Raw genomic sequence first — 23864 nt, forward strand, 5'->3', positions numbered from 1 at the left:
AATGAATACTTGTGCTAACAGGATTATGAAATTTTTACCGCCAAATCTCCAAAGATCAAAACGTCATCCTTTTGTCTTCTTGATATTATCTTTTCCTCCGATGCATTCATTCCAGAGCAGCTATAAAAATGAGTACGGTCACAGGCACAAATTAGAAATTAAAATAGACTTAAAAGACAATAAACGCTGAGAAACTTATGAGAAAAGAGATAAACGCAAATGAGTGCTTGACCCAAAACTAACGTTGCATTTCTCTATGCTACTATTTCCCCCTGCCCTCTGCATCTTGATTACAGAGAACACAATTGTTTTGTAGCTTAAAATAATGTTCGTTGAAGTGGCTTAAAAAGAAAAAAACAAAACAAAACAAAAGGAATGCTTGTGCAAAAGAAAAAAGGCATAAACACCAAACCATTGTTTAAAGTATGGTCCGACTGTTGGAAAAGAAACATCCAGGTAAAACAATTACACAGATTTCCTAGCTGCAGGACGTCACATAGCCTTGAACATGTTTAAGTGAATTATAAATCTTGGAAAGTATAACATAAGTTAGAATCAGATTAAGGCATAGCAGTATAAATCCTTGCCCTTAAACCCCAGAATTCAGAAATAGCAAATTTTTAAATGCCGGTGATAATTTTAAAAGTTTAGCACTCTGTTAGCAGGAATAATTTTTTAGATTTTTTTTTTTTTTGACAGGCAGAGATCACAAGTAGGCAGAGAGGCAGGCAGATAGAGGGGAAGCAGGCTCCCTGCTGAGCAGAGAGCCCGATGTCGGGCTCAATCCCAGGACCCTGGGATCATGACCTGAGCTGAAGGCAGAGGCTTTAACCCACTGAGCCACCCAGGCGCCCCCGCAGGAATAATTTTTAACATAGGAAGTTGCTAGATGGTGCATTTTGTTAGTAATTCCATCTGAGCTCTACAGAATGAACCAATATGTTGATTCAAGAATAGTGTCCCATGGTACTTGTTCTAGGTACTACAAGAGGTTTCAAAAATGTATATTTTTGCCCCAAACTTTTTGACTATAGAATATCTTCCTTCCCCTTTTTTGAAAAATGTCTAATGGGATTACTGCTCCCTAAAATGAACTTTGGGGACTACTTACCATGCTTTGGGTCTATAAGTGTGGATGAAATATTTTAATATAAATACTTATGGTGACCTCTCTGGGTTTCGGTTTTGTTTTGTTTTTGACTCAAATTTTGACTATTTTAAACAGAGCAAAGAGCAACTTTAAGTAAAAAAAAAATTATTTGGCAATAGCAGAGGAATTACAATTTGGGAAAAGCAAACTATGGTGAACCAGAGGCATGTCTGAAGGGGTCAATGGAAGGTCAGCTTTAATGAGGTTTTAGGAGGAGATTAGGAAGGGTTGTTTTGAACAAAATATTTTTCGCGAAGAACAAGAGTTTGAGGTTGCAGTGGTTTCTCATTGGCTGCAAGGGGTAGTTTGTATATCATTGCTGGGCAGAGAGGGATATTTGTTCATTTTCTTGAAGGCAGGAGATAAAATTCCTGTGTGCAATGTGTCCTTTCTTACCAAAATTAGTTGTTTTCTTCCCTCTAACATCTGGTTATGCCGTGAGCGGTCCCTGGGTGAGGGCGCCCCCTTCAGGGAGCCTCCATTTTAAATGAGGTTTCCTTTACTTTCGCAAGACAAACTTAATTTTATAAAGGTAATTGCGTTGGTGACTCATCAAATGCATCACAGAACCCTCCCCCCACACACGCTTATTCTGAGTGTTTACTCTGTTTTTCAAAAAAAGAGAGGTGCTTGTCCTTTGGAGGTGACCCAATGTCAGAAAAACGTTACTGGCATCCACTCCTTTCTTTGGAGCAAAAATAATGCAACTAGATAACAATATCTAGATACCTTTGATAACACGTGGGATATGGTTAATTATCAGATCGAATTCATAATCATAACTTAAAAACCGTGTTTAAACTTCATTTTGAGGGGTGCCGGAGTGGCTTAGTGGGTTAAAGCCTCTGCCTTCAGCTCAGTTCATGATCCCAGAGTCCTGGGATCAAGCCTGACATCGGGCTCTCTGCTCAGCAGGGAACCTGCTTCCTTCTCTCTCTCTCTCTGCCTGACTCTCTGCCTGCTTGTGATCTCTGTCTGCCAAATAAATAAATAAAAATCTTTCAAAAAAAAAAACAAAACACTTCATTTTGAATTGAAGGTTTACCTTTCCCTTCCCTGTTCCCCTGAGCTAATCCCTAGTTACCACACTAACAGATAGCAACTTGACTTTCCTCATATTTTAACTTTTTAAGTAGGAGTTTTTTTTTTTTAATACCAATGAATATCAAAATGATCAAAACCAAGAAGCTGATGAAAAAGCAAAGTAAAAGTACAGCTCCTCTAAGACTTCTGTTGTCGGATTTAATTAACTGATTGTATATTCTCAGAGTTCATATTCAATTTCATTAAATGCAAAATTTCCTTGTCTAGATTTTCCTCATCACCATCCTCTTCCTGAAATCCCATGATGAAGTCATTCAGGGTAGCCAGGAAAAATAAAAAGCACATGACTCATTCTAGAAGACTTGCCCTACATTTGTATCATGCTGGCTGTGGGACACGTGATTTGATTGGCAGGACAAAGCCACCAAGAACTCAGGAAACACTTTGTAACGGACTCTCTAGCTCCCTCTTTCGCACGTTCCCTTCTGGACCTTCAACTTCCAGTATCTTTTCTCTGGGCTTTCTTTCCTCCCCTTTTCTTTTGTCCTCTCTTTTGTCTTCCCGTTCCATATCTTCTCGCTCTTTCTCCCGCCTTTCCCTGTCTGCTCACGGCTCTGTCTGCCTTCGGGGAGGAGGATGCGCGTGCGTTCTTCGGAGTCTGAATGCAATTATAACACATTCAGACATGATTAGGCCTCACTGTGTTGCAGGACGGCTCAGTTCTAGTACACAACAGGGTGGGGTGGAAGTTTATTCAGTGAAGATGAGAGCAGAAAGGAAAGAGAAAAGCTCTCTAGAGCGAGAGGGGTCCCAAATGCGTCTCCACTGAGGGATTTCATGGAGGACTGACTGGGAAGCTCGTGGCCTTGAGCTTCTCGTGCCAGCTTGGTCTGAGCAAGGACTACTGATAACATCCTTAATTGCTTTCTTCTTGGAGGTCTGGTCATTTTCTGTGATTACAGTGTAGCTGCCAAAAAATGATACACCCATTATCCAGGGCCAGGTGGTCTGGTTTGTTCCCTTATCTCTGGCTTTCTGCCTCCCAGCATTTCTCCACATGGGGGGTTTCTGTGAGTCAGGGGAGTCAGGGACCTCCTCCCTCTCCCTGCCTGTACCTTAACCCTTTCCTTCCACAACTGGTTTGTTCACTCATTAGAGGCATACTTAGGACTACATTATGTTGTTTCATATTGAGTCTATTAAAAGCTAGGGGTTTTGATATGAGCAAGAGGAGATGCAATGTGGGGGCTTGGGGGATAGGAAAAGAATAAATGAAACAAGATGGGATCGGGAGGGAGACAAACCATAAGAGACTCTTAATCTCACAAAACAAACTGAGGATTGGGGCGGGGGAGAGGGTGGTGGGGTTATGAACATTGGGGAAGGTATGTGCTATGAAGTGATTCACAGACCTGTACCCCTGGGGCTAATAATACATTGTATGTTAATAAAAAATAATTTTTTTTAAAAAAAGCTAGGGTTTTTTTCATTGAAGTATAATTGACATACAATGTTGCATTAATTTCAACAGTCCGACCGTGATTCAACAGTCCATGTCTTATGCCAGGCTCATAACTGTGGCTCCTATCCGTCCTTCTGTCCCCATCCCAAAGATTCTCACTCCCTGGATTTGGAGCTAGACCTCATAATTTACATTTCTAACAAGCTCCCAGGTGATATTTGTTGAGGGAACAAAAGGCAAACTGAGGGCAAATCACAAGCTGGCACCCCACAAAGGCCCCACCTCCCAGGTGGGATACATGTGTCACTCCTGGCTGCCCTAAAATTAAGGAAAGGGAAAGGCAAATGGCAAACTAACAGGGATCACAGTCCTGCAAGACAAGAGACTCCACTGGTTTACAAATGTCTTAGTGATTCATCAGGAAAAAGCATTATCGATAGCCAAACTCTGAAGACCATGGACTCAATTTCCTGGAGCCCTAGCCTCACCCTCCCATCCATAGTGATGTGGGAAACAAAGGTAGAAGGTAATGCAGATAAAATTAAATGTCCTTATAACCTGCAGCCCATTGACAAACGCTTGAGAGGCAGAGTATCACATTCCTCCGGGAAGTTCCCAACGACCTTAATGTGTAATGCCTCACTACAAGGAAAAGTACCCAGAACATGAACTTGACAATAGCACGGCCTCCACTATCCTGAGAGTCCTCTTTAGCAAATCAAAGTCCTTTTGGATACCTCCCTCTTTCCTCACCTCCCCAACTCTCAAGTATACAGTCCATCATCCCTCATCTCTCCCATCCACTCCTCGCCCCCCCACCCCCCACCCACCACTCCAGTACAGCAGCTCTTTCTGCCCACGGGTTCTGTCCCCGTGCTTTCATAAAATCACGTTTTGCACCAAAGACATTTCAAGAATTCTTTCTTAGCTATTGGCTCCGGACCCAGCTATGTTCAAAAACTACATCAATATTGATACTGCTGTTCTGAGGGCTGCATTAGAAAGCACTTCTTTAACCTCTATATCCCTTCACTATATTTCCATCCAGTAAGTGAGAATATTTCTGATTTAAGTTGGAAAGCTAAACTCCTTGTCCAAAGAATACTGAAAATATTTAACTCAGTTTTGTATTTAAAAATCTAGTTTTTGGCTCAAGAGTATACGTTCAACTGGCAGTCTCCCAGAAAGTTTTTTAAAAATAGATCCTCAGAAGAACTTTGTCTTTTTCCACTTTGAAGTCTATGAAACATGTTTGGAGTACAGAAGAGATTTTAAAGCGCCTCCTCTCTTCAATATATGCGAAGTAAAATAAAATACACAAGTATAAATATAATTTATTGGGCATTTTGTGTATCATAGTGTGTTAGATTGTTTCTGACATGGACTTCAAAAGGATGTAGATTATCGATATGGTGTAGAAAGGGCAGTGACTTTGAAATCAGACACCTGTGTTTACATCCTCCCTATTTTATATACTAGCTCTGTAGGCATGCACAGAGTAACTGCTCTAAGGCCAGTCTCCCCTGTTTGCAAAAGCTTTTAGCTATTCGGTGACATCATGTATGTGAATCATTAATGCAACATCTGCTAGGTAATCAGGTAAACACAAACATGTAGAAAACTATCTGCTATTAACTGCTTCTGAACTTTGAATTTTTTTTCAAGGTTCAGAGGATATGGAACTTTTTTTTCTGTCTCTGTTTCCTCAACAATGAGAATATCAATTTTTTTTTTTTTTTAAATTTTATTTATTTATTTGACGGACAGAGACCACAAGTATGCAGAGAGGCAGGCAGAGAGAGAGAGAGCAGGAAGCAGGCTCCCTGCTGAGCAGAGAGCCCGATGCGGGGCTCGATCCCAGGACCCTGAGATCATGACCTGAGCCGAAGGCAGAGGCTTAACCCACTGAGCCACCCAGGTGCCCCTCAATTTTTTTTTTATGTGCAGTTAGCCAACATATAGTACATCATTAGTTTCTGATGTGGTGTTCAGTGATTCGATAGTTGCGTATAACACCCGGTGCTCATCACATCACGTGCCTTCCTTAATACCCATCACCTGGCTACCCATCCCCCCTCCCTTCTGTAACCTCAGTTTGTTTCCCAGAGTCCAGAGTCTTCCATGATTTGTCTCCCTCTCTCATTTCTTCCCCTATGAGTCTCTGTGCTATTCCCTATGTTCTACATACGGCTGAAACCTTAGGATAATTGTCTTTCTCCACTTGACTTATTTCACTTAGCCTACTCCCCTCCAGTTCCATCCAATTTTAAAATACAACCTAGGTAATCTTGGACCTCATCTACCTCCAGCTGAACCTAGAGTCATACCCAAAGAAGTAGTCCAACTGCTAAATAGTAATTAAACAAGAATTCTGAATTTTGAATCTTATTAAAAAAATTGGCAGAATGCAAATCACCACCACACAAAAGCCTTTTGCACACTTTCCAGTTCTTTCTCACTCTATATCTGTAGCAGTCTCTCAGAGGCTAATCCCCAAGGCCACAAAGGCCCCTGAAGTTTTTGCCAGGCTCTCTCCCGCATGGCTTCTTCTTCTTCTTCTTTTTTTTTTTTAACATACAATGTATTATTTGCCTCAGGGGTACAGATCTCTGACTCATCAGTCTAACACACTTCACAGCACTCACCATAGCACATACCCTCCCCAGTGTCCATCACCCAGCCCCCCCCCCCCCCCCCCACTCTTGGTTTGTTTCCTGAGATTAAGAGTCTCTTATGGTTTGTCTCCCTCCCAGGTCCCAGCTTGTCTCATTTTTTCCCTTCCGCCCCCCAACCCCACATGGCTTTTTACTGTGTAGATTGCTGTAACGGCTGGATGTCCTCCTCACTAGTTCCCAACCGCCTTTAAACTTGTATTTCTTTTTATCTATTGTCTTGATTCTGAGTCAGTAAAAAATTCCAAGAGCTGAGTTAACCAAGATTCCTTTTGGGTTCCAAAGTGAGAGGGGAGCAGTGTGAGAAACACCTACATATTAGTAAGTCATGGCCCCTCCACAATTAAAAGTAGGATACTGGTACCAATTTTTTTTTTTTTTTTTCCTAACACCACTGACCCATTCTTGGACACCAGCTAGGTATCTACAACTGAACTCGGTCGGACACTATGTAATATAAATAATGTAGGAAAGAGAAAAAAATTGTGAGTGCCAGGAAAAGATAAAGTCATCAAGAATGTTTTTCTTTTATTTCTAGTATTACACAAGAATTCACTTAAAAATTCAAGATGTTAAGGCGCATGCTCAGCGAGCTTGTTCACTATGCTAACACATTGCTTTATTCGGTTTAAGAAAAACTATACTTAGTTCATTGGCTCTGAGTGACTTTTATAGCCTGTATTTACTTGTCATCATTTCCCAACCTTAGTGAGAGAGGAGCTGCGCTCTATTAGACTGGATGGTAATGAGGACTGAGGAATTTATATACTCATTTATACAAATTGGCAAATTATGCATAGATTAAATAAATCTAATTTATACAAATGTAGAAACTTAATGAAGCTTCGGACATCCTCTCAATTTGTAATAAGTTGCAATTAAGAGTCGGCATGGAGTGAAAATACGGTAGTCTTTCTGGTCAGGCAGACTTAGAATTCATATTCTTTGAGACCTTCCCTGAAGGGTTTTGAATGCATGTTTCCATGTTTTAACGTGGAAGTCATTGTCTCTACTCCACAGTGAGAGTTTGGTGAGAAAATGGAGGGAAAAGGCCCTGCTGAGTTCCTGGCAGGTGCTCTCTAGAAGTTAGCTTAGGTTTTAAAGAGTCAGAATAGGTTTGGATCTTTACGATAGCACTTCAAATGTGCCACCAATGATGTGCTGATTATAAATAGCAAATTCAAATAATTACTCTGGCAGGAAGAATTCCCCAGTAAGATGAAATAATTGTCTATACTTGGGAAAACTCAATAATTAAAAGTTTTCTGATATAGGAAAGACATGAGCACTTGAAGCAGAAGGCCAAGGAAGAATTCTTGAGATATTATTGGGAAAAGACATTTATTACCATCTAATAACACCTTAGTCAAAAGGCCCTTCAGATGTATATCAGTGGGCCATATGCTTGGGGGATGATTGTCAACGCGTATCCTGGGGGTTTAGAAACACAGGAAGTTTCCAAAAGAATTTCTAAATGTTAAAGTAGTCTTACAGGATCCTGGGTGGGGGGATCGGCCTAGGATTGTCTTTTGTCCTCAGCAAAGTATTAACATTGAGGCAGTTGAGTCTGCCTGTTTCAAGGACTTACCAGTGAGCTATAGATAGTAAGGAAATTTAATGATTTTTCTTCTGCCTTTGTTTCTCACATCACTTTCCTAAGCCGTTGGGGTCTCCTCTTGTTCTCAGGGTATCTGCACTCCCACTAAACTAGTGAAGCATTGAGCCTCAATATTTGCTTTCTGCCGTTGAGGTACATCTTCCAAAGGACCTGGTCCCGACAGCTTGTTGATTAGACAGAGCCACAATTTATTCATCACAACTGCCCTCGCTTATTGAATTCCTAATTGTAGAAGAAGACACCTGGGTCTCGGTTCCCATCACTCACCAGGATGATAAAATAACCTCTGATGCATTTTCTACACCATCCACATTCCACGGGCCACTTGGAGTGATTTCTCTTAAACCTCGAATCAGAATCCTATTCCCCTCCCATCCTAACCAAGTCAAGTACTTCTTGTTGCATTTAGATTAAAATTGCAATTCTCACTGCAATTAGATTAAAATCTCCAAATATGGCCTGGAAGGTCCTCCGTGATCCAGCACTACCCATCTCTCCCAAATTCATTTTGCTCTTCCTCCTCTCCATCATGACTTTCCACCCAGCTGGATGCTTCTCAGTTCTCTGATACAGTGAAACCTCCCATACCCCAGGGCTGTAGCACATACTGCTTCCTGGACCTGGAATGTTCTTTCTCACATTCTTTAAAAAATTATTTTCCTCCTTAGCCTTTAGCTCTGAGCAGAGAAAATGTTAGCTCTGCTGAAAGGTCTTTCTTAATGACTATATCTGAATGAGGTCACCTCGTGTATTCCTTGTTATTCTACACAGTACTTTTATATCATTTGTTCATTGTCTTGTTCTTACTTGTTATGTGTCACTGACTAGAATATATTCTACAGGGGGTGGGGGAGGCAGGAACTACATCTGTCTTGCTCACCTTTGTATTCCTAATATTGAATTGCTGATTTATGTATGGTGGGTGACACAGATATATAAATAGATGTTTGCTGGGAGGTATACACTCTGGGTGTTAAAGGTACAAAGAAGTTGGTCCAAGATAGGATGGCACATCCACAGGTCTGCCCCTCTTTCTTTACAGGTGATACAGATAAGCGAAGCTGAGGGGATACCATTCCTACGGGTAAATAACAGCATGCTTACACATTCAGATCTTTTGCAAGTGTAGCTAATGAGTCCTCCAATTTGATTTATCTGAAAAAATGAACAAAAATGAATGTTATTATCCAGTAGTAACAGAAATTAACTAATTGCAGTTTCTGGCCCAGTAGGAAAATTTGCTTGACTGAGTATCAACCGGCATATACTATTAAAATATTTGTTCAGTTAATTAAAATTCATGTCTCAAATTATATTTCAAAAAGTTCAATTCAAGCCTCAGGGCTCTGTATATATTTCTTAGGTCTTTGATTGCAAGAGCATTTTTATTAGCCAAAAAAAAAAAAAAAAAAGATTTTCCTGACATAGACAATCACTAGAAGAAATTGCCTGCACTGTGGGTTGAAGGAATACCATGATGGGGGTCACTGATTTTATTTCTCTTCTCACCAGGCTCTGTCTCCTCTGGTGAGAGATGTATTTCTCACCATGTTTTATTTTATTTTTTTTTTTAAGATTTTATTTATTTGAGAGAGAGAGAGAGAGTACGCGTGGGAGAGAAAGAGCAGGAGCAGGGGAGTGGCAGAGGGAAAGGGAGAAGCAGGCTCCTCGCTGAGCAGCCCCGCCCCCGCCCCCACAGGGCTCCATCCTAGAACCCTGAGATCATGACCTGAGCCAAAGGCAGACACTAAAATGACTGAGCCACCCAGGCACCCCTTCCACCCTGTTTTCTTTTTCTTCTTCTTCTTCTTCTTTTTTTTTTTTTTAATATTTTATTTATTTATTTGACAGAGATCACAAGTAGGCAGAGAGGCAGGCAGAGAGAGAGGAGGAAGCAGGCTCCCTGCGGAGCAGAGAGCCTGATGCGGACTGGATCCCAGGACGCTGGGATCATGACCTGAGCTGAAGGCAGAGGCTTTAACCCACTGAGCCACCCAGGCGCACCCCCCCAACCATGTTTTCTAGAGAGCAATGTTATGAAGTTGTTCATGTAGGTTTTATGAATAGAGCAGCATCACTTTGAGTCAGCATCTCAGTAGCCCTCAGGTGACCATCAGATGCTCCTCTGAATCCCTTTTATGTTCTTTTTTTTTTTTTTTCCCTTGGGAAGTTGTTTGGGAAAATGCAGCATAGGCTTTGGGGTCACACAGACTTTGGCTCAAATCATGAATTATCACTTGTTGGGTATTTAATACTCCATGCCTCAGTTTGTCATCTACAAGTAGGGGTGAAAATATTTATAGGGTGGGCTATATGAAGGAGCGTACATATGCCCAACCTAGAATCATTAATAGGGTTGCCTGTCATTATTCTTGGAAGAGCAGAATACTCTGGAAACAGAGAAGCTGATTTAAGTGAGATTACAGGGTAAAGCAGTGCCTTATGCTACGTGTGTTCTATTTTCAGTTGACTTGCCTTTCTTTTTTCCTCCTTTATCCTGACGACTCACCTCCTTTCTTCATATCCACTTCTTGCAACTTGCTTTCTGCCTGAGAGTTCCATGAATATTAATAAAGATTTCCATCTTTTGCTTCTGCCATGCCCCTCCCCCCCAGCCCCTCCAAATATGTAGAAACTCCTGAGAGAAAAAAATTAGAAATCTATCTTGCTTCGATAATGATACTTGTGCTAAGTTTATTTATTTATTTATTTTAAAAGATTTTATTTATTTATTTGACAGCACAAGCATGGGGAACAACAGGCAGAGAGAGAGGGAGATGCAGGCTCCCCTCAGAGGAGGGAGCCCAATGTGGGACCCAATCCCCGGACCCTGGAATAAGCTTGTGATAAATTTAGATATACATCTAGTTTAAGACAAATTTTGTGCAGATTTTATATTAGATATATTATGAAACTGTACAGCTAGAATTTTCTTCTAGAACATGGTATCCCAAATTTACACTATAATCTAAAAATTTGTTGTAATTAGAAATAAAAAATATTAGAAATTTTAACAAAATATGCATGCCAAAAAAAAGGAATGCACTGCTGTAAGTAACATTTATGAACTTTATGAATTTGTTACATTGTATACCAGGCTTTTAGTGAAGCCCTGTTTGTGTGTTCTGTCACTTAATTCTCATGACACTGAGCTATGTGCTGGGACTGCTGCAGATGTATTGAGGAGGACCTCAGGATTTAGACCAGAATGAACTTTTGTTAAAGTCCTACAAAGGGAAGAGCTAGGGCTGGAGTCCTGACAGGAGTTGATCTCCATAGTTCTTTCTCTTAATCCGGAAGGACTTTCTTAATCTTCCTTACCCTCTACTGACAGTCTACGGTCTCCTCCGCTGTGAATTGAAAGCACGCGTATGGCGGTTACATGCCTTTGATTAAAACCATTAACTTGAACCTAGCTGAGTGCCTGCTTGTTATTTATGTCTGTTTGAGATATGTCTTTAAACTTCTTTTTAAGGGGCGCCTGGGTGGCTCAGTGGGTTGAAGCCTCTGCTTTCTGCTCAGGTCATGATCCCAGGGTCCTGGGATCGAGCCCCGAGCAGAGAGCCTGCTTTCCTTCCTCTCTCTCTGCCTGCCTCTCTGCCTACTTCTGATCTCTGTCTGTCAAATAAATAAAAATAAAATAAAATAAACTTCTTTTTAAGGTAAGAAATAATTAAATGGTTAAGTGATATAATGAAATTTGCATACTACCATGTTTTATTTTTTCCTCTTACTGATGAATTTGGTTGTTTTAAATACAGTCTTATAGCCATTTGAGGTTTTCCTTCTCTGCCTATTCCTATCCTTTGTTTATTTTCTTTTTTTCCCCCTATTTTTCTTATGTTAAGAAAGAATTTTTTGGATTAGACCAAGCCATATGTAATTGCTATTTTTGTGGGTCCAAAATCGACAATTTCATGTGCCGTGATCTAATTATAATACAGATTAAATGTCAGTTTTAAATGTTTAAGTATTTTTTATTATTCTGTCATCTGTATATTAACATTGTGTATTTTTAATAGAAATCACTGGTTTTGATATAAGCAAATCTATCAGATTTTTTAAACATACGTCTATAAAGTCCTTCTCTGGGGCTAATTTTGCAAATGTTGACTATTTTCCTCTACTAAATTTGTCTTCCTTTCTTGTTCAGGTCATCAGCCCTTCTGAAGTGTACTTGTGCACATGATGTCAAATGGGGCCCATCTCTGTTTTCCTCCATATAAACTAAAGAGTTTTCTCAGCACCGCATATCACAATTGGTTTGCTCTGCTTTGGTTGGCAGGGCTGCCATGGCCATATATCCACATCCGATATAAACATAAGGCTGTTTCTGTGCTGTCTGTTCATAAGAAATCATCCTGTTTTTGAAATCAATGGTATGACTCATCTCATTGCTCTGTTATTTTTTTTTTTTTTGCAAAACCGAAATTACCTTTTCTTTTGTTTCTTTTTTTAAATTTTAAAAAATTTTTAAAGATTTTTATTTACTTTTTTGACAGAGAAATCACAAGTAGGCAGAGAGGCAGGCAGGGGAGGTGTGGGGGGGTGAGGAACAGGCTCCCTGCTGAGCAGAGAGCCCTATGTGAGGCTCGATCCCAGGACCCTGAGACCATGACCTGAGCTGAAGGCAGAGGCTTAACCCACTGAGCCACCCAGGCGCCCCAAAATTACCTTTTCAAACACTTAGCTATTCTATATTAACTTTAGAACGTATATTTCCTATTCCTCAAAAAAAAAAAAAAACTAGATGGATTTTTGGATGGGGATACACAGAATAGGCAGATTAACAAAGTAATTCATATCAAATATATGGAATATTAAAACTACTAATATTTTATGTTTACAATATGAATTCATACTGTCTTTGGTCATAGTATAATTCCCCATCTCTTCAGATCATTTATAACCTACTCTCTGAGAGCTTGAAATTTTCTTCTTCAAAAGTTGCACGTATTCTTTGCCAACTGAATTCTAAACTACAGTGATGATGAGGGACTTCCTTATATGTCCAATGCTGGTAAAAACTAGGAATATAGTGGATAATGTCAGATGCAAATATAGCAGTGGAGAAAGAGGATACTGGGATGTGTTGCTGGTGGGAGGGTAGATTGGCACTACCCTTCTGGAAAGCGTTCCGGGGGTTCTTAGTACATAAGTATGCACATACCCTTTCAGCATTTCAGTCCTGGACAAATCAATGCACATATCAATGAGGAGACATGACACATACAAGGATATGTACATTCTAGAATATTATACAGTAACTATTAGCAAAATAATTAAAAGTTTGTGGGTTGTTTTTTTTTTACACATTTGAGAAAACAGGAAACCACAGATCTATAAACACAGTCTTAATTATGTAAACAACACAGGCAAGTCAAATAACATTGAATATTACAGGAAGGCATTCTTTGAAGATATCCACGAGGCACATAACAGAGACTGAGGAGGAAGAAAAAAGTAAATAAACAAGAGTGGGGCTCTGCAGGGATTGTTGATAATAATGATGTGCACGGAACTGAGTATAGTTAATTCCATCTTTTGTACTAGGTTTTATTTTTATTATTATTATTTTTTAAGGTTTTATGTATTTATTTGACAGAGAAAGAGAGATAGATCACAAGTAGGCAGAAAGGCAGGCAGAGAGAAGGGGGGAAGCAGGCTCCCTGCTGAGCAGAGAGCCCGATGTGGGGCTCGATCCTAGGACCCTGAGATCATGACCTGAGCCAAAGGCAGAGGCTTAACCCACTGAGCCACCCAGGCGCCCCATGTACTAGGTTCAAAAGGTAAATTTCTGATAGGTTGTGAAAATCCAGTTTAGAAACGGGAGGCATGGTTTTTAGTTTAGAACTTCAAACACATAGCCGTGAGAGTGCCTATCATTTTCTCCACCATTACTTCGTAATGACGACACCTGTCAACCTCAAACGAGTTACGATTGTCGCTGAAACTGGCAGGCAGAACCCTATTAGAATGATATTTGAACACCGAGTTTGAGTATTTTAACTAAATCCTGTCTCAACTATTTATATGATCCAAAGTTAGCAATTTTCACATTAGCTGCTCTGGAGCATGGGATCACTTCATGGAGGTTGTAAAACAAACAAAAAATTGAACTGTACTTAGGATTCACATTTTTATTTTCCTACTGTGGCCAGGATGTTCTTGTGATTTGACCTCAGTGTTTTCCATGAAGATGGATGTGGCTGGTGACACAGGAGCTGCTAGGGACCCCTTTTGGATTATGGCACTGCTGCACAGGAGCTTTCAAAAACCTGAGCTTGTGCATATAGGAAAAATCAGTGGTTCTCAAAGTATCAGCCAGGGAAGTAAGATGCTCCCAACAGTCCTACTATGCATTTGGCTAATGTCAAAAGCTTCGATGTCTCATTCCTGTTTTTCTTTCAGAAGAAACCCACTTCTCACTCACCTGTATCTCCTAAAACTATCAGATCTTAGGTTGGCCAGATTATTATTGTTATCATTATGTTGCTTCCTTATGAGAAGAGTGGAGCTCTGAACTCTAATTATCAGCTAGGGTGTTTTATCTTACATGGGGGAACTCTTTGGTTCATACGAGAGACAAAAATTTTCTGGAGTTAGGTTTGTTGACTGACCAGAATTATCACCCATTTGTGGTATATAAAAATGAAAAATAGACTTAATACATAGTTAAAGTGATTTTTTTTTTTTTAATCCTCAAGTGGAGATAATGAAAACATTCTTTAGGAAAGTGTCTATACATGGGCTGGTAACTGCTTTTTCTTTTCTCTTGCTCTAAAGTGAGAAAATAAAATATAGAATATAGGAAATTTTCTGGAAAATCCTTAAGACTCTCTCTATAGAAAGAGGCAGGATGCATACTGTACATAGAAAGGCACGTGTGATACAGTGGTTAAAACATGAGCTCTGTGCTGCCCAGCTGCAGCCCAAGTCACGGGCTCAGACAGTTTCTTGACGTTGGATAAGTTGCTATATGCTCTCCACTTTAGATTCCTCACCTATGAAATGAAATTATCTTTTTGATATAGTATTCATTGATTCGTTATTTGTGCATAACACCCTGTGCTCATCACATCACGTGCCCTCCTAACGTCCATCACCCAGTTAGCCCATCTCCCCCACCTCCCCTTCCACAACCCTCAGTTTGTTTCCCAGAGGCAAGAGTCTCTCACTGTTTGTCTCCCTCTCTGATTTCTTCCCATTCCATTTTCCTTCCCTTCCCCTATTAGCCTCTATGCTATTTCTTATAATCCACATATGAGTGAAACCATATGATAATTGTCTTTCTCTGATTGACTTATTTTACTTAGCCTAATACCCTCTAGTTCCATCCACGTCAGTGTAAATGGTAGGTGGTCATCCTATCTGATGGCTGAGTAATATTCCATTGTGTATATGAACCACATCTTCTCTATCCATTCATCTGTTGAAGGATATCTCAGCTCCTTCCACAGTTTGGCTATTGTGGACATTGCTGGTATGAACATTGGGGTGCAGGTACCCCTTCTTTCACTATATCTGTATCTTTGGGGTAAATACCCAGTAGTGCAATTGCTGGGTCATAAGGTAGCTCTATTTTTGACATCTTGAGGAAACCCCATCCTGTTTGCCAGAGTGGCTGCACCAGTTTACATTCCCACTAACAGTGTGAGAGGGATCCCCTCTCTCTGTCCTTGCCAACATTTGTTGTTTCCTGTTTTGTTAATTTGAGCGATTGTGTGATGTAGTATCTCACTGTGGTTTTGATTTGTATTTCCCTGATAAGGGATGTGGAGCATTTTTTCATGTATCTGTTGGCCATTTGTATGTCTTCCTTGGAGAAGAGTCTCTTTTCTTCTCTTGACTGGATTATTTTTTTTGTGCTGAGTTTGATAAGTTCTCTACAGATCTTGGATACCAGCCCTTTATCTGATATGTCATTTGCAAATGTCTTCTCCAATTCTGTAGGTTGCCATTTTTTCTGGTTGACTGTTTCCTTTGCTTTCATCTTGATGAAGTCCCAATAGTTCATTTTTGCTTTTGTTTCCCTCCCTGTTAGAGATGTGTCTTTCAAGAAGTTGCTGTGGCCCATTTCGAAGGGGTTACTGCCTGTGTTCTCTAGGATTTTGATGGTTTCCTGAGAAAAAGTACAACTGATTTCAGTAAAGGGAAATGTAACTTTCAATTTGGTAAGAGGAGTGGGGAGGATGATAGGAAGAGATTTTCAAATAGAAACAACAATGTGATGACTCAGCAACAAGAAAGTGAAAAACAAATAGCACACATTTTCAGTGGTATGTTGAAGACTAGTGGAAAATAAAATTAGAAAGGAAGCTTGAAAATAGACTGTAGAAGTCTTGAATACCAGACTCAGGATTCTAGCCTTCCTAGGCTGGATGAACCCCTAGGATGTTTGAACAAGGATGTGATATCATCACAGCTGTGCTTTGACTAAATCAATCTGCCATCAAAGAATAATCGGGACAGTAAAATGAACAGTAGATATAATAATATTTTCTCTGTAAAGCAAATGAAAACACTCAAATGCTGATTGATTGTTACACAAGGGGAATAATTAAGCTCTTAGTTTACTGAAGTTTGGGTACAGATACTGCTTTTAGGATTACCATCCGGAGCAAGTCATATTACCTTTCTTGCCTTCTCTTTGTAAAATGGGGAATGAGACAGATCATTTTGTATTGCAGCAGACTCCCATTGAGAGGCCATGTTCTGGACCCATTTTCATCAGTAATTAGCTATGTGATTTGGGACAGGATCGTAAAATCTCCAACTGTTCTATTTCTAGTGTGATAAAATTAGATTCCTTCTAAAAGCTTATTGAGCTAAAAAATTCAAATCATGATTCAATTAGATCAAAATATGATCAAAGCATCATTATTACAGGGATGCTAGAATAATCAGACAAGCATAATTCTATATTTAAATCTGTAATTAAATGAAAACTTATTATAAATAATTTTTATTGGTACCATGCTCAATTTGATTTAAAAATATTTAATGAATCCTCCCGTTATGTGCTAATTCTAGGTAAGTGGAGTAAGCAGTCACTTCAACTAATGATATACTATATGTTGGCTAATATAATTTAGATTAAAAAATTCACTTTGTCTCTATGTATCTGATGGCACTTGGTATATTTTGTACCATATCAGTTATACAGGTAAATGCTTTATTCTCTTCTGCATGTTCCCTAAGGACAAGAATTCACTATGTTCTGATATATCTTTCATGAGCTATTTTTTGGTGAACAGACTTTAGTCAAATTCACCCAGACCTTTGCTAAATGCTTATGTTTGGAAATAAAGAGGAAAACAAATCATGACTTAAAAGGATTTTACAATCCTATTGCAGAGATATGCCACATGAACAGAAAACTTTTAAATGACAAATCAAGAGCACTAAGTAAATGCCCACATAAATAGTACATAGAATTTCAGAAGCTGGACAGTTCAGTGTAGGCTGAATTGATCAGAGAAGGTGGAATGAAATACGGAGACTTTAAACAGGTATTGAGAGGTGAGTGAAACTGAAAAGTGACAAGGTGAACTATGAGCATTTTACTGGAATTTACTCAGTTATGTACCATTTGTTGTTTACAGGCAGACATAACCCAAACAGCTCTAGACTGGCCAGGCAGCTTTTGCTATAGAATTAAATCCATTCTGGCAAGTATCCTAAAGCTTAACTAACTAGCAGAAAAATCACAAGTATATATAAGAGCTATCTATTTAGGTGGGGAGGGAATGCTCTCTCTGTAGAAAAGAGAAAATGGCTACTTGAGAGTTGATACTATGTCTGCAAAGAGCTTAGCATTGCACCTTGTGTCCGGGACTGTTGATTTATGATTTATTGATTTATTGAAAGTCTTTCTAAATGATCATAGAAATTTGGTGGGAAAAATTACATCTTTTTGTTTTTCTACCCTTAGTTAAAGAACTTAGGAATAAGAAGCATAGAGATCTTGGAGCTACTATTCGGGTTGAAATAATGGGACAAGTAGGTCATAATCTAGGAAAAAGTGGGAAAAGAATCCAGAAGTATATAATCTCTATTATACTGTTTCTTTCCCCTTTCATTCTACTTACCTGTCTCCCTTTCAATATGTCAGGCTCTAATTCTGAATGTGGCTGACTAGGGATATGTGTGTGCAGCTGTGTGCGCGTGTGTGTGTCACCTTCTATAATGTACTAATAGTAGCCTCCCTAGAATATATGCTACATTAGGAATTTTGGCTTATTTTGTTCAACTGAAGTATCCCTCGAGCTGTGATTGACCTACAGTAGGTGCTCAGTAGGTGCCTCCCATATTTTATGGGAAAAAAATGAATGGCTTCCTGTAGAGCTTGAGTATAATGTGAGAAAAACATGCCTGCTTCTACTTTATATCGGTGTCTATATTTGCTCTTCTATAATCTGAATTCCAACAAGCATCATCTTCTTGTAATTAAACTATATTTGTCAAGCACTCATAATGTTTAAGACTGTGTTTAAGGCATGAAAATAAATATAAAATAGACTCTTTGATTTCTAATTTGTGGATATCTAATATGTTTCAAATATTGTACCTGCATTCTATTATCTTATGGAGTCCTCACATATGACGGGTGGATATCTTAATTATCCAAGTTTTATAAATGGAATAAGGACACTGGGTTTCCAACAAACTCTTCCAAATAATTTGAATACAATGTCCATAAGCTACATTTTGAAAAATATCAAGAAAGTTTTAAAAAGGTTTTCAAAACCACATAAATATTTTTACCCAAGGTGCAGAAGAAGGAGCAAGCAGAGTCACTAAATGCATGGTTAAGGACTCAATAACCAATAAGAAGTGCTTATTGTACAGATAATGTTCTATAGTGTTCTTGGCTTTTTAGCTCTAAAACAAATTTACAGAGATGAATTCCCTCATTGGTCACCTTCACCTGAAGTTTGGCCTTTTTCTCATCCATCAAAGAAATGGGGTAATGTTATTCAAAAGAATTGTAGAATTTCTATTATAAACAGAGACCAAAAAAAAAAAACGTTTCCTTAAATATGATAAACTATGCAATAAAAAGTCTGACATTCAAGAAACTGAATATGTATGCTAATGAAAGAAAGATATTCAAGCAATTGACAATCATTTTTTCAATAATTTAGATCCAGACATTTCCAATAAGGGAATGTATTAAGCTAAATGGTAACAAAAAAATGTGTCTTTAAACATTTTAGGAGTCCTTTTTACTAAAAGCACAGTTAACACTTGGTAGTATATGGCACAAAAAGATGGTTTATAAATGGGATTTACCACTGTCATTCTTTAATTTGTATACTCATTCATTTACCTATTCAAGAAATATTTAATGATCACCTGTCATAAGCTTGATGCTGTTTTAGGCACTGGAGTAAATAAAATAGATTTTTTTTTCATGGAAATTGCTTTTTAGTAAGAATAATAAGTATACAAGTAACTATATCGTGTGTCAAAATGATAAAAAGAAAATGCACGGGAAAGGGGCTTGGGATGGGGGGTACCTGACAGGACTTCAATATTTAATGCAACAAAATATTTTCTGGAACTAAAAATAATGTCATCTTCTCATGTGACTTCAAATAAGAAGTGTTTGCAACGATAACTGACTACATTATAGACTGGAAATTCCAAATAGATAGCTAAAATAGTAAGCAAATTTTAAAAACAGAAATCATTTTTCCCTTGGCTTTCAAAAAAAAAAAGCAATTTCAATTCTTATGACTCTTTTGAGGAACACAGTCCAGTTTAGTTCACTATTGTAAACCTCTCAGCTGCTGACAACTTTCTCTGCAGCACATTTCCAGAGTTAGCAAAAAAGATGCCAGGTTGGAACTGCTTCTTCTATACAAACAGCTGAACTAAATGAATATTTCACTACACTATAAAATTTGTGAAAATTTTTATGGATCCAATTTTTCAGATAAAAATTTAAGTGAGTTAGAGAATAAACTATTTAAAAAGGAATAAAAAAGTAGAATAAACTATTTAACAAGGAATTAAAAGGAATAAACTATTTAACAAAGAATAAAAAAATTTAAAAGGAATAAAAAAGTAAGATATAGAATTTAAAAGAAAACAATTTCAAGTAATCGGCAAATCTGACTAGCCCTACATACAGGGTAGAGTTGATCCTCACTATTCAAGGCAACTATGTGTGAGTTCGCCTACACACTAACATCTGTTATCTCCAAATCAATACCCAAAGTGCTTTTGTGTGCACTTGCGGACATGCACAGCATAGCCAAAAATGTGAGTCACTCTGTATCAGATTCCCAGCTGTGGTCCAAAAAGGTGACACTCTGCGTTGTCATGTCATCTCTCATGCTTTGAACCAGTGTAATTTTTGTTTTTGTTGTTGATTTCACTGTTTAAAATGGCCCCCACCATGGTGTTGAAGTGCCATCCAGTGTTCTTAGGTGCAGGAGGGGCTGTGATGTGCCTTACAGTCAAAATCCATGCGCTGGATAAAGCATGTGTGATGGTGCTGTTGACTGAATTCACTGTTAGCAGTTTAACAAGATATACATTAAATAGGGTGTCTTCAAACAAAAATGCATATAATACAAGATGGTGTATTGGTTGGCTGATGAAAATATTGTGACCAGAAGCTCATAGTAGCCTAAGCATATATATCCCAGGAACGGTTGATCAAAATTTGCTTATTCAGTGTTCCTAGCAACTTTATAGAACATTACTTCTGTGGGTAACAAGAACTGACTGTATCCACAATCTGAACACCTTTGATGACTTCTGCCGCTACCATCCTGGGTCACTAGCTTTAATTAGTCTCTTCTAAGATCCTTTGTGTCTCTCCAACCACCACCCAGACTGAGAATTCAAAAATATTAGCTGAGTCTTATCCTTCTGCTTAAAACTTTCCCCAAGTTTCATTGTTATGGTCTGAACAAGGCTGAAAGGTACTGCACGATCTGCTCTCCCTACTTGAACATAACCCCTCTCTGAACTCTCTGCCAGACTCACACCCTCACTGCCCCACCACTCTGCAGCCATCTTGGCTTCTGTGCTGTTTCTTGAGTGTGTCAAATATGCGCCTGCCTCAAGACCTTTCTGCTTCTCATTCCCTCTATCTGAAATGTTCTTCCACAGACAAACAGTTCATGCTCCCTCTCCCTTCAAGTGGTCTTCACTAACATTGTCTATGAAGTGGCATCCACTAGCACACCAGTTTTAGCTTTACCATTGAACTCAGTGCCATATTGCATATCATGTATTTATTTGCTGACTTATTTATATGTGTCTTCTTCTTCTAGAATGTCAGCTCTCTGAGGATACATTCGTTGCTGTAGGGCACAGCTCCTGACACAATAAGCATTAAATAGATAATAGTTGAAATAAAAAATGAGTAAATAAAATTGTTTAAGAACAAATCATTTAACCACAATCTCAGAACCAGAACCATTTTTCATATTCTAAAGCCACCTTAAGTCAATTAGGTAATTCTCAGATTGTGTAGACAATCACTTAGAACTTAACACTTTAGAACTAAAGTTAATTTTTGAGGCTCACACCGTGAAGACACGGGGATTGCAATGATGAAAAAGGCAGCCTTCCTTACCAAGGAGCTCAACTTTTTTGTGGGAGAAAAGTTGCAACTTACACCTTCTTGGTGATAAATACATCTCTTGGTTTCCATAATGACCATCTCGAGTCCAGCACAATTGTTAGATCTCCCTAGACCATAGAGAAAGAGCAAGAGTGAAAGGAAGAGAGGACACAGTAAGTTCACCTATAAATACAGAACTTAGGCTGTTAGGAGGATAAAGTATGTCTTCAAAGAAAAAGAAAAATGTGAAGATTATTTTATAAATCCAGCTAGTGAATAAAGTTAAAACAAACTTGAGACCATTCAGCAGCGTCCAACTGTTCTCATGGCAAGTGTATCAGAGCTTATAAGAGTGAAACCAATCACTAGCAGCAGCTAAAGTGATCTGGGATGTGACTCCCAGGAGATCATGTGAGGCTGCTGCTTCTACTGGTCTGACTGCCCTGAAAGTGCTGCTAACTAAGGAATACTTCTGGTCTTCTGGGCCATTAGGAATACAGAAATGACTGTTCTCCATGGTTCAAGCCTTCAGAAGTATAGCTAGAGCTCCGTAGAAAGAGTGCTGAGCATTTTTGTGTCTCTCCCTCACCCACTTACCCCATGTAGCAGCTCCTCCCTTTGGCACAGAATACGTCCATGCTTTGTTTCCTGCTCCTTGACCATCATCATCATTTTCTTCTTGTGTCTTTTGGGAAATAAAAAAGCCAAAAAGAATATTACTCTCCTTTTGGAAAGAGTGCTTTCATCTTTGGAAGTAGGAACATAGAAGAGTGAGACAAAGAGGAGATAGATACCTGATGTACCAGATAGATATCTGCCTAATGTACCAGGTAGATACACCAAACTATGCAGCCATCAGAGGGAGGTGAAACCCCTATACTTTCCACCTTATATAAAATCTCAGAAGAGGAATTATGATTATTATACGCTGATGTTGACTGTTTTTACTGGGAACCAATTAATTTGAGCTAATCTTAATTTTTAAACTTAAATGTTCGTTCATTGTATGAATGAATGAATGTGTGTTCGTATTCATGTGTGTGCATATGTGTGCAAGGGAGCTTGCTAGCAACATGCTCATGTGTTTAATTTATAGACTCTATTGCTTGGGACATGCAAATTGAGAAATGCTTTATCAATTCAAAGCTTCTGGAGGATAATAGGTTGTAGCAAACTCTCCAGAAAATTATGTAAGCCCTTTCTGCTACAATATTATCTGGCACAAGAACATTTATTTGTGATGTAACAACAACATAGGGGACTGCCATTTAAGATGGATCGGTTATGCTGATTTTTTTAAAAGAAAACAAAACAAAAATTCTTAACACTAACATCGATTGAAATGAATTTTGGATTACAGTAGTTTCTTATTTATGTCATTTCTCATGGGAAGATTTAGCTTTATCTTGGCTCCTGAGATAAATCAGGTCTAAGAACTTCCAGTTATTTGTAGCACCTGGATATGCTCTGCTGGCACATTTGAGCGGACTTGAGCATAGAAGATGAGCTTACTGGGTAATAAGAATGACATTGAAAAATTCATTTCACAAATGGGTGGCCTTATGATTAAAGTCTCTATGTCAGCTGATACACGAAGCCCAAAATGAACATAAAAAGTAGGAGCTTGGGGCACCTGGGTGGCTTAGGTCATGGTCTCAGGGTCCTGGGATCGAGCCCCACATCGGGCTCTCTGTTCAGCAGAAGCCTGCTTCTCCCTCTCTCTGCCTGCCTCTCTGCCTACTTGTGATCTCTCTCTCTCTCTCAAATAAATTAATTAATTAAAAAAAAAAGTAGGAGCTCTATGAACCGAACCCTTAACTCTACTCTAAGGAGGAGTAATGACCAGCAATTAGTTGTAATAATATTTTTAAAAAACACTGTGGAAAGAATTACAATTGTATTTCCCCTTAATTTCCTCAATGGGATGGGCAGATATTCTTTTAAGCTCTCCTTTTCACTTAACACTGAAGAGAATCCTATTCTCATATACATTTGAATTTCTGGACCTGGTGCTCTACAGTCAGCTTTGACAAAGATTCACTCTTGATTTCCAAAAGGAAACCTTGTCAGCTCTGTGAGACTTGCTATTTCCTCTGATATATTTCTTATATCTTTCACAGACTATCTTTGAATATTCTTCCTCTGCTATCTTTCACAAACTGAATATTTTGGGGAATATCTACAAATATACATTTACTTTTTACTTACAAAGGTTTTTTTATTGTTGTTGAATACTAATGCCTTTAGACTGAGCATACAACCCCCAGTTTGACATATTCCTACTTTATCTTACAGTTTTTAATTGGTCCATTTCACTCTTTTATGTTACCTTC

Source organism: Lontra canadensis, unplaced genomic scaffold, assembly GCF_010015895.1.
Source record: "Lontra canadensis isolate GAN:19392208 unplaced genomic scaffold, GSC_riverotter_1.0 scaffold1, whole genome shotgun sequence".
NCBI classification, from domain to species: domain Eukaryota; kingdom Metazoa; phylum Chordata; class Mammalia; order Carnivora; family Mustelidae; genus Lontra; species Lontra canadensis.